Source organism: Phascolarctos cinereus, unplaced genomic scaffold, assembly GCF_003287225.1.
Source record: "Phascolarctos cinereus isolate Bilbo 61053 unplaced genomic scaffold, phaCin_HiC Scaffold_1;HRSCAF=81, whole genome shotgun sequence".
Classification (NCBI taxonomy): domain Eukaryota; kingdom Metazoa; phylum Chordata; class Mammalia; order Diprotodontia; family Phascolarctidae; genus Phascolarctos; species Phascolarctos cinereus.
Window position 1 is genome coordinate 36,963,819 of NW_027555514.1, and position 15,528 is coordinate 36,979,346.

General features: G+C 42.5%; 1 long non-coding RNA gene across 1 annotated transcript in view; it reads right to left on the reverse strand.

Annotated features, from left to right (window-relative positions):
• Positions 1 to 13,374, reverse strand: part of LOC144456344 (uncharacterized) — an 81,963-nt gene extending 68,589 nt beyond the window's left edge. The window contains exon 1 of the long non-coding RNA XR_013485427.1: positions 12,837 to 13,374. This is a non-coding gene — a long non-coding RNA (uncharacterized LOC144456344). The remainder of the gene's footprint in view (positions 1 to 12,836) is intronic.
• Positions 13,375 to 15,528: the final 2,154 nt, after the last annotated feature.

Consider the following 15,528-nt stretch of genomic DNA (forward strand, 5'->3'; position numbering starts at 1 on the left):
GTTTTCTTGGCAGAGCTACTGGAGTGGTTTGCCATTTCCTTCTCCAGCTCATTTGACAGATGAGGAAACTGAGGCAAACAGGGTGAAGTGACTTGCCCAGGGTCACAAAGCTAGTAAGTAACTGAGGCTGTATTTGAACTCAGGTATTTCTGACTCCAGGTCCAGTTGCCCTAAGATAGTACACCGGCAAATCAAACTTGCAGTTTTCCCAGTCCCAAGTCTCCTGCAGGTAAAAAGCTGGTCATGGAATTTAGAATTGGAAGAGAATTTGGAAATTCTCTATGATCATGTAAGATCTTCTAGTCAAACTCACTCTTTTTTGCAGATGAAAAGACTGAGAGGGAAGGGGCTGAAGACCCTTAGGCTTTGCCCAAGGGCACACAAGTAATCAGTGGAGGCAGCCCAGTGCAGTAGAAAGCTCTGAATTTGAAGTCAGAGGAACTGGGTTCCAGGCCTGGTCCTGCTCCAGCACTGGTTCCAATCCAGTACGTGCTTTATCGCTTTGGGTTTTGGAGTCCTCAGTTATAAATTAAGGGGGTTGAATTAGATGACCCCTAGGGTCACTCTGAGCTTAAAGCTGGGATCCTAAGATTCTCCTCCTCTTCCCTGGTGACTACAAAAAGGAGGAAGAGTGGGAATGAGAGATCCCAGGGAAAGGGATCAGCCATTCCTGAGGGCTCTGCAGAGACTTCATGAGCTAAATGGACCGGGCTCATTTTCCTTCGAGTGGAGACAATTCAAAAAGTTGTTTTTCCTGGGGCTGGTTCAAGGCTCCTTTAACAAGGGATCCTAGTAGGAAATCCAGCCTTCATGTTAACAAGGAAACAAGCCTCTGTTGTCCTAAACATTTTCTTTCCTCCCTTTTTTTTCAGGCCCCACAGACCAGTTTACAGCCGAACCAGTAATTGAAAATGGAGTCGGATGGATAAAATGAACAGACAAAATGAACAAATAAAGCTAGAAGCAGTCAGGAAGGAGCTCAGCCAAAGTTCATCCATTCCAAACTTTCCAAACAGCTGCCAGACCCTTATCCCGGCTGAATGCGGATTGCACATTTTTTTCTCTCCAATTACTGGAAAAATTATCGGAGAACTTCCAACCAGTTTTCCAAAACTTTGACAAGACCTTCTTCTTTACATAGGGCAAAGAGCCCTGGAACTAGAGTCAAAAAAGCTGGGCTCAAGTTCTGCCTCTAATACTTAGTAACCACTTGACTCTAGGCAAGTCACTTTATTTCTCTGAACCTTAGGTCCCCTATGTATAAAACGGGTGAAATAATTCTTTCACTTTCACAAGCTGCAAAGTAAAAATGTTACTTCTTATGGGAGCACATACACAGTTACACAGTAAGGGCAGGTAAGACTGGGCTGTGTTTACATAGCAAAGGGGAGAACCTCTCTGGGTTTTATCTGGGTAGCTCCAGCTTTGCCCAAGTGAAATGTAAGCTTCCAGAGAGCAGGGAGAGTCTTTTTTTTTCTTTAAATGCTGAATATCTAGCATAGTGCCCAGCATATAATAAGCCTGCATATACAGAGAAAGCACAATATTTTATGCGTGTCTATGTGTATGTATGTCAGTGCATTCATACACACACACACACACACACACACACACACACACACACACACATATATACATATGTATGGGGCAGCTAGGTGCCTCAGTAGATAGAGCGCTCCTCCTTGTGAGTTCAAATCCATCCTCAGACACTTAGTAGCTATGTAACCCTGGGCAAGAAACTTCACCCTGTTTGCCTCAGTTTCCTCATCTGTCGAATGAGCTGGAGAAGGAAATGGCAAACCACTCCAGTATCTTTGCCAAGAAAATCCCACATGGGATCAGGAGGAGTCGGACACAACTGAAATGATTGAAAAACAAGCCACAAATACATGTATACATATATACATACATACATACACACACAAAACCATCTCTGCCCTCGAGGAAGGTAAATTCCTATTGAATGAATGTTGCATGAATCACTGATCAATTTGAAACTTGAATATTCTAATTTCACTGGGTTGGAATTAGGGGGAACACAGTCAAGTGCTATATAAATATATAGCTAAATAAATATTCTTAACGTCAGGAAGGCCTTGATTAAAGGAAACACAATAACATCAAGAAGAGTACTGTAATGGGAGTCATCTCCCCCCAGGCTCCCAGGCTCCCAGAACCACAGTTAACTCCATTTGAACTCCTGCCTTGGGGTACAGCAGCTTCATCCAAGTGGCCAGAGCAGCCCAGCCCAGTCCAGCCATCCCTCCATCCCAGGCCATCTTGCCACAGGCCTTGCAGCCCCTAGTGTTCTTCTTCCCTTCCACCTCTTGCCCTGTGTACAGTAAGGAAATCAATAGTATCATTGTGTTCGGAAAGAGCGTTTCAGTGGACTGCCCGGTGAATCAACTCACTGCCTGCTGTGAACCCTATACCAAAACTCCCTTCCCTGGACCACATTCCCCTGTAGGTACTATCCTCCTGTGTCTCTATTTGCCCTATGTGCCCCCTTTTGAATAAAAGCTCCATGGGGGCAAGAACTGGGTCACTTTTCAAATTTGTATTCCCAGTACTTAACTCAGTGCCCAGTGCGTAGTAGGCACTTAATAAATGCTTCTTTACTCTAGTTTATTGACTGAAGTGTTTATTAAGTACCTATGTGCCTGGCACTAAGCTAGGCACTAGAGCTATAAGGCAGCTATAAGGTAAGGCAGTGTAGCGGGGGAGATAAGATGAAAACAACTATGTACAAACAGAAATTGTCGTTGTTCAGTTGTTTTCAGTCACGTCTGACTCTTCATGACCCCATTTGGGGTTCTCTTGGCAGAGATACTGGAGTGGTTTGCCATTTCCTTCTCCAGCTCATTTGACAGATGAGGAAACTGAGGCAAACAGGGTTAAGTGATTTGCCCAGGGTCACACAGCTACCAAGTGTCTGAGGATGGATTTGAATTCAGGTCTTCCAGACTCTAGACCAGGGCTCTACCCACAGTGCCACTTACCTGCCCACAAACAAGATACAGATAAAATAGATTGGAGATAATTAACAGAAGATACACTATCATTAAAGAGGAACCAGGAAAGGCCTCTTGTAGAAGGGAAGGTCTTAGCTGGGGCTTGAAGGAAGCCAGGGAAGGCAGCAGGTTGGAGCAGAGAGGGAAAGAATTCCAGGGATGGGAGATAGCCAGAGAAAATGCCCCTGAGGCACGTTCATTCATTACTTATTAGCTATATAATCTTGGATAAGCCCCTTAACCCTCTGAATTTCAGTTTATTCATCTACAAAATAGGTGCTTCCATCTCCTGCTTCATAGGATTTTTATGAGCAATTTATCTTATAAACTGTAAAGAACTACATAAAGATGGGATGTTCTAACAACACCCGTTGCCTTTCAGAAATCACAAATTGGTCCTGACCTCCTGAGACTTGGAGTTGTCTTTCATCCCTATGGGGATGCTTTAAAGCCCAGATTACTATTTAAAGATGCAAATCTCTTCAAAACAAAATCTGTCCCCAGCTTATTCCCCCTTAATCAATATCTTTTCCTGGTGTATTGGGACCTAATTGTAATTTCTATATGATGTGGTCCCTGGGAAAAAGAGAGGGGCATGAAATTCAGAGCAATTCAATTTGGGCCCGTAGTTACTTGCCTTTGACTGAAGCCATTCAACCTGTACGAAACTGAATAAGAGAAAGAAAAAACCATCATGGAAACCACGATGGAGAGTCTCATGGGGACTGGTGTTTACCAGTCAAATTAGAAGAGTTTTCATGCGTTTACAAGGGATAGAAGCAAACAAGAAGGCAAAAGCTTAGCCACTAGGGTCTTTACCATTGGCCTTTCTGCACCCTCTAAATTGCTGGCAAATTTTTAGCCTGACCCAGATGACCTCTAAGGTTCCTTTAGACTTTCATCAATGATCCTATGACCCTTGGAGGAGTCCCCCCAAGTCCCTTTCCTCTCTTCTGATTTGAAGTCTATGAATAGCTCCACTGTCAGAAACCTGTAAGAGCAATGAAACTGACTGGCATAGAATAGTATGGAAAGTATGGGAAAATATAGTATCAATAGTATGAAAACAGTATCGACTCTGACCAGGGTTCAAATCCTCTTTCTAATGCTTACCTGTTGCCTTATACAAGCTGCTTCATCACCCTGGGTCTCATTTTCCTCATCTGTAAAATGCAGGGAGAGGGGAAAGGAAGGTTGTGACTAGATTGCCTCTGAGGTACTTTCTAGCTCTGAAGCTTCAATTCTCTGATCTTAATCAAGCTACACCAGTAATTCACCAGGTTGGAGAGGCTGGAAGTGATGCAAACTTCCCTAGGAGAAATCCAGTCCATGTCCCAAGCTAGAAGGCATGGTGGCTTCAGGGCTACAAAGTCTGTTAGAGGACAGCGGAAAGTAGCAGACCTCTGGCCCCCACCTCCATCCGTTAGCCCACACCTAAGACCTTTGCACTGGTTGACAGGGGTGTCACATCAAGAGCTAGGGTTCTTGACATAGATATGGACACCTTTTGTTATCATGGACCCCTTTGGCTGCCTAGTGAAGTCTAAGACTGAATAATGCATTTAAAAGCGTAAAATAAAATACAGAGGATTGCAGAGGAAACTAAACATATTTGAAGTACAGTTATCAACCCTTGGTGAAGAACCCCAGCTCCAGATTCATCCATTTATGGACATGTTTAGCAGAGCAAGTCATCTAGAATCTGGAAGACTTAACTGAGCTTTCCCAAGGACCAGAGAGGGAAAGGACCCAGAATAGACTTCTCCAGTTTCTCCTCCCACCCCAGAAATACAAACTCTTCTACCCAGCAGTTTCTTTCTCTTTCCTCGGTGGTCATTCAAGCAATTCTTTGTTAGATTTCCAAAGACACTGACCTGTGACCTGAGGAGATTTCTACATAAACAAGGGAGAGAATCAATCACAGATCCAGTGGCCTGCAGCGTTGGAACAGACCTCAAGGGCCATCCAATCCAGCCTCCAGCTGAACAATTGTTTCCTCTCCATCATATCTGGCAAAAGGTCATTGAGCATTTTCTTGAACACCTCCAAGGGGAAGAAACCTACCTCCTTCTGAGGCAGCCCAATCCGCTGTTAGATAGCTGTAGTTATTAGGCACGGGCAACTAGCCGGTGCCATAGTGCACAGATCACTGGGCTTGGAATCAAGAAGACTCATCTTCGTAAGGTCAAATCTGGCCTCAGACACATACTAACTGTGACCCTGGGAGTCACTTCACCCTGTTTGCCTCATTTCCTCATCTGTAAAACAATACCACTCCAGCATCTGTGCCAAGAAAATCCCAAATTGGGTCACAAAGAATTGGACATGACTGAAAGTTATTAGGTAGATATGTAGAAGGATGGGCAGATGGACAGACATGCATATACACATATATATACATACACACATATATATATATATATATATATAGATACATACTTGGATGCATAGATAAAAGGATATATTGATAAGAGGGAGGGAGAGATAGATGCATAAAGCACTTACTAAGTGCCAGGCACTATGCTAAGCAATGGGGATACAAATACAGGCAAAGGAGACAGTCCCTACCCTCTAGGTAGAGCAGATACGGAAGAGAAGAGGGGTAAGGTGGTTGATAGGGAAGAGGAGAGGATTTTCCTTACATAAAGCCCAAATCTGCCTCTCTGTAACTCCCACTCTTTGCTCTCTGCTCTGCCTCCTGGGGCTAATCAAAACAGCCTCAAACCTCCCCTCAGCTCCAGCTCTTCAAAGACTAGAAGACAGCTCTCCTGTTTCCAGTAAGTTTTCTCTTCTCCAAGCTACACATTCCCAGTTCCTTCAGCTGATTCTCATTGAGGAGGAACTCCACGACCTTTATCATCTTTCTGTCCTTTGGCTTCTTGCCAGAGGATCAATGCACTTCCTAAAATATGGTGCCTAGAAGTGAACATAATACTCTAGCTGTGGTCTGACCAAGAATTATGTAATCTAGATCTTTAAAAAGACCAAGTTAGGAGAGTGTAGGCAAGTTTGTGCCCCAGAGTCTAAGCTGTTTCTCCTCTTTCATAGGATGACATATATGTTCATGTCCATTGGGGGATCTCCCACTTAGGTTTGTAGGTCCTCCATAGTCTTTGATCTCTGCCCTGAGCTTCAGACTTGTATCTCTAACTGTGCCTGCTGGGCATCCCAACCAATGGGGACTGCCAACTTAACACGTCCAAAAGCAAATTCATCAACATGCCCCCTAAACTTCCCTCTCATTCTCATTTCTGTTGATTGAGAGGCACCTAGGTGTCAAATTAGATAGAATGCCAGGCCTGGAGTCAGGAAGACCTGAGTTAAAATCTGGCCTGGGACACTTACTAGTTGTGTGACCCTGAACAAGTCACTTAATCCTGTTTGTCTCCATTTCTTCAACTATAATGGGGATAATAATAGTGCCTTCCTTTCAGGGCTGTTGTGAGGAGCAAATGAGATAATATTTGTAAAGCACTTAGTATGGTGCCTGGTATGCAATAGGTATGATACAAACACTAGTTATTATTATTATTGTCATTATTGTCATTGTTACTATCCTAACAGTCCCTACAGTCACTCTCACCCATCCTTCATCTCCACCCAGTTACCAAGTTCTGTTAGTTCTGCCTCCTGGGATATGGGACAGCCTTCTAATTGGTCTTCCTGCTTTCATTCTTTCTCCCTAATCCACCATACAACTGTCAAAATAACCTTCCTAAGGCACTGCTCTGACCGTATTACTCCCCTCCTCAAAAACCTTTGGTAGCTTCCTGGTGCCTCTAGGATAAAATCCAAACTCCCTAGGCTGGTATGTAAGGGTGTCACAAATCTGAGTCAAATCCACCTTTCCTAACTTGTTTCTCATTAATTCCCTATACGTCCTCTACGTTCTCAGCCAGAGTTGTTCCCAGAGCTCATTTCTTGTAGTCTTTCCTCTGTGCCCAGAAAGCATGCCCTTTTTGTCTCTGCCTGTCGAAATTCTCCTCTTCTCTAAGGCATTTCTCAGAGGCCAACTCTTTCCTTATTCCTTCAGCTAAAAGTATCTCCCTTTCGTGTGTTTGAAAAATGTACGGTGGAAAGTCAGTGGCTGAACAAATGAATGTCTGTCAAATTGAAATGGATTTCCAGGTGGCAAGCTTCCTCTCGAGAAGAGACTGTATACCATTGGAATAGCACCATATTTGGAGTTAAGCAAATGTGGCTTAAATCTTGACTCAGTCATTTATTCCCTGTGTGGCCTTGGCCACGTCAATGCATGTTACCGTGCTGAGTTTTATTTTCCTCATCTGTAAAAGAAGGAGTAGAGTAGAGTGTTAAAGCTAGATGACCTCTAACATCAGATGAATGAACCTACAAATATCTCCCAATTTTGAAAATGGCATCTGTCCTTAGATTCTGAAGGATTTACGTCCTGTGGTGCTGCTCATACTGAAATGAACAAGTCTTTCCTCTCTCACTCTCTCTTCCTCTTTCTTTCCTTCCCTCTTCTTTCTTTCTCTTCCTCTTCTTTTTCCCCTCTGCTAGGCTGTTGATTCCTTGAGGACATGGCCCCGTCTCACACACCTACCAGTACACTCTTCACATAGTAGGCAGCATGCCATAGCAGACTCAAGAAGACCTGGAGTCAAATCAGACACTAACTAGCTGTGAAGCACTGAGCAAGTCAACCCTCATCTGTAAAAATGTAACACTAACAGCGCCTACCTTACAGTGCTACTGTCAGGGTCAAATATGTCTAAGAATGCTTTGTAAAACTTAAAGTGATGAATGAATGATAACTATTTTCACAGGCACTTAATAAATGTTGTATTACTCCATCATGAGATCAAGAAGTCAATCAATAAGCATTTATTAAGTGCCTACTGTGTGCCAGGTACACACAGGAGAGGTGACTATGGTATACTGGATAGGCTTCAGAGTTAGGGTCAAGTCCTGCTTTCTGCCACATACTGATTGTGACTCTGGCCAAATCACATAAACCTCTCTGGGCCTCAGTTTCCCCATCTGATATCCCCAAAATGATAGGGTTAGACTCTTCCCAGGTCCCTTTGACCTCTGAATATACCCCCAAAGGATTCTATTTCAGTTCCAAGTTCTAAGTGCACTTTGTTGCTCTGTCTCTGTAGACACTTCCATCTTTCAGAACCATCTCTAGTCCCACATCCTCTGGGTCTTTCCATTGCTAAGCTCTTCATCCAGCGACTCCTGAATTATACCTAGGTCTAAATACAGGTGTGGATACAAAGATATGATAATAGGCAGTGAGATAGAGAAATCACTAGAGATGTAGGCATCATTTACATTTTAAAAGTTCACATTTAAAAGCATATGCTTATCAGCACATAATTGCACATTTATAGATAGGTTTCTAAATGCGAACTTAGAAAATATGAACTATACATCTATTCAGAAATGTACATGTTACATAGCCCCAGAACACAGGATCAACTGATCAATATGAGTGTGCTTGGGTTAGATTGAGGAGGCCATGGAATAGAATTAACATGTAAGGATAAGAGCATTAACTGGAGAGAAACAGGGAGAGAGAGAGAGAGAAGAGAGAGAGAGAGAGAGAGAGAGAGAGAGAGAGAGAGAGAGAGAGTGAAATACAGAGAGAGAGAGAAATACAGAGAGAGACAGAGAGACAGAGAGACACAGGAAGAGAGAGACAGAGAGGAGAGCACTGTGGTTGCCAGGCAGGAAGCAACAGAAAGGGGTGAAAGGATTATAAACAACACACAGAGAGAAGTCCAAATTCTTTGCCCTTGCCCTAAAGATGCTCTAGGGAAATGATTTTCCTGCAAACCAGAGTATGAAATTCATATTTCCTGAATTTTAATCCTGGCTTGGCTGCTACCTGTGTGACCTTACTCAATCACTTCCCTGGACCTCACTTTCCTTACGTATAAAATGAAAATACTGGAGGAGGGACCCTAAGGTCTCTTCCAGTTCTAAATCCTATGAAACCCTCTAATCATGGTAAATACTAGTAAATGTTTAACCACCTTCCCTGCCCCACTCCAACAACACACTTTTCAATTTAATCTATACTATCAACATTTTCTCCATCACTTTCTTAAGTCTAAACAGTTAAAATCACAAATCAAGCCCTGATTTGTGGCTAATTTCCAAGATATAAATGCTAACAAGATATATATCATATAGTTTATATGTGTATATATATACTTCTACTATGCAATACATATACAGATATCTATGTGTGTATACATATATACACATATACATATACATACATGGATACATACATATATATGCATATATATACACATATATATATAATAGAAACCTCTTTAGACTTGAGATAGGAAGGCCTACGTTCATTGAAAATTTTAGTGGACGGTCAAGAAGAAGATTCCATTTGCTAAGACATGTGTCTTTGAGTAGTGCTAGGTCTTTGGACCACCAGGGCCCTAGGTAACATGGTAAAGTTTGCCAGAGGGTCTCTCACACTCCCTACGGGGGCATTCCATCGAGGTTCCTACAAGATCTCCATGCTCTAAATCACACACACACATCCAAATCCTATTAAAATTCCTCCTCTCAAATGGCTAATCCCAGCAAAATATCAAGAGAGCAACTGGTCCATCCAAATGGATCTCTCTCTGACTCCAACATACTCCTAACTCCAGTCAAAGGCTGGGAGTTCAAGTTGGAAATTGGACCTCAGGAGAGTAACTACCTTGACTTAGATTTAGATTTAGAGCTGGAAAGGACCTCAAAAGTTATCTAATCCAATCATCTCACTGTACAGATGAGGAAACTGAGCCCCAAAGAGAGAGATGTTTCAGAGGCAAGATTTGAACCCAGATCCTCTAACTTCCCTCATTCCCATATTCTGGCTTCCCTGGCCTCCTTCAAGATAATGCTCAAATCTTACTTTCTTCACGACACCTTTCTTTGTCTTCCCGCTGCTGACGCCTTCCTTCTGTTATTATTACTCTATGTGTATATATATATATATATATATATATATAGCTTGTATGTACAGTTGTATATACAGTTATGTGTATATATATATATATATATATATATATATATATATATATATATATATATATATATATATATATATATAGCTTGTATGTACAGTTGTATATACAGTTATTTGCACTTGGTCCATCCTAACCACACCCCTCCCCAATTTTGATGTGAGCTCCTTGAGAGCAAGGACTGTATTTTCATCTTTCTTTGTATCCCTCGCGCTTAGCACAAGGCATGGTACATAGTAACCACTTAATAAATGATTATTGATTGACAAAGTATGAAAAGCTTGACAGATCTTTTCCATTTTTTTTTCATCCATTTGCCTTCCTTCTTTAAACTTTAAACACTCTTCAGGTGACTTGGTTTCTTTGGGTGTATTACCAGACTTTCTGTGAACAGTATTGTTCTTCCACCAGTTCTCTTGGGGAGAGAAGTCAAGTCTCTACAGTCAAGAAGAAGAAAATCATTGGAGAATGAGATAAGGTTGAAAAGAATTGTCTAGCAGCAGCAAGGACATAATTAACATCATGTGCCGAAAACATAGAATAGTTTAAATCCATTCATTTTCATGGCTTTCTCCAACGACACTTAATAGGATAGGCCACACAGGTTGGGAACCTGGTTCCCTTAATAAAAGGATTTGTTCTGTGCAGTTTGGATTCAGTCAAAGGGCTGCACTTGAGGACCTAGAGGGCCACATGTGGCCTTAAGGCCACAGATTCCCCACACCTGATACTAGAGAAACAATTAAGTGGCAAGCCATGAGTCAAGGCTATGACAAGTGAAGCCTGGATGGGGAAATGGACTAGGAGAATAGGATTGGACCATGCACTCACAGCCAATCAATCAATAATCAATAAGGATGTCTTAAGTGCCTACAATGGGTCAAGCACTGTGCCTTTAGAGGCTGGGGGTGCAAATACAAATGATTGAGAAGATTGAGGGCATCTGATGCCTGCTCCCTCCAGCTCTTTCCTCCTTAACGCTCTTCAGCTCCATCACCCACTCTTCCTTCCTTCCTTCCTTGTGACCATGGAATCCTTACTGAGACTAGTGTCTTCCTTGGGCTTCTCACCAAAGCTGGGCTCTCCACCTGCACCTTGGTCCTTCTGCCTTCTTTGGGATCTTGCTTTATGAGTCATCCCTACTTTAATTAGACATCTTTGCTTCTTCCCTTTCTACTTATTGCAAGCAGGCTCAGGTCTCTCCAATCCTAAAAGTATTCTCCTTGACCTTTGTAACCCATCTGATCAAATGCTTTGTCCTTTTTATTGTTAAAATTTAAAAAAAATTTGTCTATACCAGAAAATTCTGCTTCTTCCCTACTCACTTTCTGCTCAGCCCTCTGCAATCTGATTTTAGCCTGAACCACTTAAATACTTTATTTTTTTAAAAACACCATATATATGCATACATATGCATATGTACACATATACATATATTGTGTATATGTAGTTATATATAACTATATTAATATTGAGTGTACATAGTTAGTTAACATACAGTTATATATGTGTATATTTTGTTGAGTTGTTTTCAGTCATGTCTGACTCTTCATGACCCATGACCCCATTTGGAGTTTTCTTGGCAAAGATACTGGAGTGGTTTGCCATTTGCTTCTCCAGCTCATTTTACAGAGGAAGAAACTAAGGCAAACAGAGTGAAGTGACTTGCCTAAGGTCACACATCTAGGAAGTGTCCGAGGCTAGATTTGAACTCATAAATATGAGTCTTCTTAATTCCAAGTCCAGTGCTCTATCCACTATGCCACCAAGCTGCCCCATATGTGTGATATACTACATACATACAGACACATATATAGATAGATATATATATACATACATATAAACTATATGCATACTATATATCATATAGTTTATATGTGTATATATATACTTCTACTACACAATACATATACAGATATCTATGTGTGTATACATATATACACATATACATACATGCATATATATGCATATATACACATGTATATATATATATGTACACATATATACATATATATGTCTGGATAGATAGATAGATAGATAGATAGATAGATAGAGATAGATAGATAGATAGATAGATAGATCTATACACATATAATAGAAACCTCTTTAGACTTGAGATAGGAAGGCCTACGTTCAAATCCCAGCTCAGACATTCACTGGCTGGGTGACCTTAGCTCACAGGGCTGCTGTAAGGATCAGCTGATCTAACATACATAAAGCACTTTGGAGACCCTCAAGCACTAAATAAATGTCAGCTATTATTACCGTGAGACAACATGGTGTGGTACATAGGGTGCCGCAAGATCTGGCTTAGAGTCCACCTCAAATATCCCCTGGCCAAGTGATCCTGGGAGTCACTTCTCAGAGCTGGACCCAACGTGGGGAGCAGAGGCTAGCCTGTGTTAGAGTGAGTTTTCTCAGCTGGAAGATCCCCAGCTTTCATGGATATATCTGTGAAATTCCAGGTCTGGTCTCTACTCCATTATTTTTGCAATGTGTCTTTCATGCTCCTGAATGTTTGTCAAATGAAGGAATGAGCACAGATATGGGTCTGCTATTGGATATAAGAGAAAGCAAATAGGAAAAAAAGAGGATAAAGTCTGTACAGTCTGCGACTGGAATTCAAAATCTCCATTTGTATTTTCCAGATGGGCCCTAAGTCAAACAACAAGAACTATGCCACCCCATTAGCCTCACTGGCTCACCGTGCCTGCTGGCCAGCTCAAACAGGTAGGTACCAGAAGGTCAGTCATCCAGAAGGGAGGGAGGGGACATCAGCAGCCCCTCATACACAGGGCCTCCTCAATGATCCTACCTCTCAGGTTCCTTAGTCCAGGTCAGCTTGTCCCAGCCTTCTTGGCCATTCCAGGCAGATAGCCTCCCAGGGAGAAACCCCAAGGAGCTCTAGCTCTTCACCAGCCTGTCAGCAGCTCCAGAAAGGGACCCCAGATCAGCCTCAGTCCGAGCCCCAAGGAGAGGGCTGCATGTCTGTGCAGAGTCTGAAGGCAGAGTCAGTCCCTCGTGCAATCTGCAGGCACAGACTCAAGGTATGTAGAGTTGAGGTCGCCATCCGGCAGTGGCTGGCTCAGTGCCATTTTTCTACAGCATTCAGGAACAGGGCAAAAGTGCAAAGGCAGAGAACCTTAGGGATAAACCAGCAGCTAATCTTCCCCACCCTGATGACTTTTCCGCCAGTTCTTGGCTCTGATGGTAGCAGTCAACTCAACTTTATGCCTATAAATGGGTAACTTGGTTGTTGATTTTAAGTACTTTATCAGACTTGCTATTTTGCAGGTGAGGAAACTAAGGCACTCATCGGTTCACATCTCTAAAGCTGGAAGGGATCTAAGAGGTCCTCTTTCCCTCCCTCCTTTCCCTTCATCTCTTCTAAATTGCTGAACAACTATACAACAACAGATATGATGTGCTATTTCCTAACTGTCTAAGAATCCCATAGCTATGGGCACATGGCACTGCTCAGAATGAAAATTGTAAACTTTGAAAAGCAAAACACAAAGTGCACCCACGTCCACATTACAGGAAGGGAACATTTTTCTGATGATTCATCTGGAAGCTCTTGACAAGCCTGGCTGCTTGAACTCTGAAAAACTGCACCCTCTTCTCATCCTGCAGTTTCGGTTTTAAAATGCAAATGAAAGAGGCATTATCTTTATTAAATGCCATTGAAGCAATTTATTGGTGCCTATCCGTTTGTAAAAGGCAGGCTGATTACAAAGCAGCCTGCTGAAATTGGGCTGAAGAGACAAATATTTCCAACTAAATTTCTATCAGATGGCTGCAATTCTTTGATGTCTGGGTGGTTATGCATTTAGCCTGGCTTCTTTGTGGGGGGTGGAAGTTGCTTGTTAATGCCATGAACTCATGTAACACCATGGTGAAGTCTATATTCTGAGCAACCTCTGCCTGGAAAGAGGGGAGGCTGACATGTTAGTAGTCACCATCACCAAGGAGGCTGATCACTAAGTCTTCAGTCACAGTGACCCACCCAATGAGGAAAAACACTTAATGGCCTCTCTGCTTCTGTAGTGATGGACACAGAGTGGTGGGAAAGGAGGCAGAGGATGTCATTTCCAAGCACTCATTAAACTGCTGGACCTCTAAATGTGAGAGGTGTGCTCAAAGGAAAATGAGTCCAGCCAGTCAGTCATCAAGTATTTTTGGAGTTCTTACTATAGGCTAGCCACTATGCATCAGAATCAGGTTGGTATTGGCATTCTTCCTATTAAGGAAACCAGAAGACATATACAAGTTTCAGCTCAACGAAAGAATGGCTCACAGGTTTTTCCTAAGAGGGGCAAGTCTGCAAGTGTTTATTAACCAATCACTTGTGCTAAGTACTGGGGATATAAATATGAGCAAAAGAGGACAGTCCCTGCCCTCAAGGAGCTTACATTAAATGGGAGAAGACAACACAATACAAGGAAGCTGGAAGGAGGTAAGGGGGCTGGGATTGGAGAAGGTGCTCAGGCAGCGGCATGGTACAGAAAGAAGTCAGTAGAATCAGGAGGAGAGCCCAGGGAGAAATGAAGGAATGAACATGGCTGACACAGGTGCTTCCTTAAAATGGAGTTTTTGGGAGAAACAGACCAATCAGAGGAAAGAGCCACAGAAAAGGAGAGATTTTCCAGAGTGAAAAGACTTCTTGATCCTAGTAGAAAAAGAAGTCACGAACAGAGCTGAGAGAGGCATGATGGAGTGAACCAAGTCAAGGCCAATCACAGAGCAGGTGGAGCTGGTCACCTCATACACCCCAAAGTGACATGCAATATCATCTCATGGGTCACTTTTTATCTCACAGGATTTCAGAGTTGGTAAGGACCTCAGCGGCCATCCAGTCCAAGTCATACTGAAAAAGAATCCACGATACAACGGACCCAGCAAATGGCCATCCATTGTTTACTTAGAGAATTCCATTGAGGGTAGAACCTTCCTCTCCCAGAGCCTGCCTTCTCCACTTTGGGGTAATTCCAATTGTTTTTTGACACAGCAAGCCCCTCCCATTGCTCCACCATGGAGGCAAAGCAGAAAAAGGTGAATCACTCACATCATGGCCTTTCAAATATTGAAATGCCAAACATGCCTCCCTCAAATCCATTTGGACACGCACTGGACATCCTCCCTAATCCTGATGAACATTTTATGAATTCACGTCTTTGGCTTTTGCAACTCTCCGTGACTTGGCTCTGACCTACCTTTCCAACCTCATGATACGACTCTCCTTCCTGTACTCTGAGATCCAGCCAGACTGGACTTCTCTCTGTTATACCCCCTCGATGATGCTTCATTTCCCATCTCCGTGCATTCGCATTGGCTGGCTCCAGTGCCTGGAATGCACTCCCTTCTTACCACAACCTACAGCATGGATAATTTCCTCCAAGACACATTGTGCTCAGGCACCATCGTCTAAATCATGTCTTTCTTGATTTCCCCAACTGCTGGTGCCCTTCCTCACTAACTTTCTTACATTTATTTATTTATATTTATTT